This window comes from Sapajus apella, unplaced genomic scaffold (assembly GCF_009761245.1).
Source record: "Sapajus apella isolate SASKATOON/1434 unplaced genomic scaffold, GSC_monkey_1.0 scaffold15836, whole genome shotgun sequence".
Taxonomy (NCBI): Eukaryota; Metazoa; Chordata; class Mammalia; order Primates; family Cebidae; genus Sapajus; species Sapajus apella.
This window is the reverse complement of record NW_022452757.1, coordinates 1-1,169: the sequence shown is the minus strand read 5'-3', so window position 1 is coordinate 1,169 and position 1,169 is coordinate 1. Positions and strand designations below refer to the sequence as shown.

Sequence of the window (1,169 nt, the reverse complement as noted above, 5' to 3'; positions counted from 1 at the left end):
TATATATATTTGTGGCTCACACAAAAATGTGGCTCATTTTTTTTTTTCTGAGTCAAAGGTTTTTATTTATTCTTCTGCCGCCGCAGGAGCAGTTCGACGGCATGTTGCTGGCTATGGCTCAGCAGCACGAGGGAGGTGTGCAGGAGCTTGTGAACGCCTTCTTCAGTTTCCTTCGATGCAAAACAGACTTTTTCATTGGAGGAGAAGAGGGGATGGCGGAGAAGCTTATCACTCAGAATTTCAGCCACCACAATCAGCTGGCACAGGTAAATTGAGGCTCCATTTTTTTTTTTTTAGGAGATAATGGCATTTTTATTAGCAACTCAGCAGGAAAAGAAAAAGCAGCTCCTGGTTATTTCTGTTTCCTCTGTTTCTTAGTGCATCTACATTTTTCCTGTCCTTTCTTCTTCTTTTTAATGAGAACAGCTTTCTCTCCCATAAATAAGGTTTTAGAATGTCCTTCTGCATTTTTAGAAGTAAAATTAAGTCCCTTCTTAGGTTTACCGACATTCTTTAATCGTGGATTTGAATTTTGTTGTTTTAACTTTTCTTTATTAACAGAACGCATGACTCTGAGTTTTCTTCCCATTAGTTCAGAATTATTTAATTTCAGAGCAAGGTGAACAGAATCTGTATTCTCAAAGAGCACACAGCCAAACCCTTTGCCAATGCCTGTAACTTGGTCTCTCACAATCCTCACAGCCATGATACTTCCACAGTCCAGGAAGTGCTTCTCAACAGCAGATTCTTCAACTTTGTAAGGGAGATTCCCTACAAAAACTGATCTCTTGTCTCTAGATGAGGTCTCAGATGCGAGATCAACTCTAATACGAAATCCATCTGCAGTTTGGGCCCCATTTCTTTTCAATGCTTGTGTGGCAGCACTCTCATCCTTAAACACAACACAGGCATTAATATTTTTCTGATCAGGATGAATTTTACATTTTATTGCTGCCAACTTTTTAGACAGAGTTCCCTCTGCTGGAATCAGAGAACGAAATTGTACAGATTCTATTTGTCCATACTCATTAAAAAACGACTTCAGCTTCTTCTTGTCACGTGTAACAGGCAAATTTCCGAGAACCTGGGCAATCTTTTTTTTTTTAATGGATAAAACTCAAATATAATATTGAACAAAAGAATCAAGTCATAGAAGATGTGGATGAGTC

At 38.7% G+C, this 1,169-nt stretch overlaps 1 pseudogene; it reads right to left on the bottom strand.

The window, feature by feature from the left end:
- Positions 1-348: 348 nt before the first annotated feature.
- LOC116548574 lies at positions 349-1,116 on the bottom strand (annotated as a pseudogene).
- Positions 1,117-1,169: the final 53 nt, after the last annotated feature.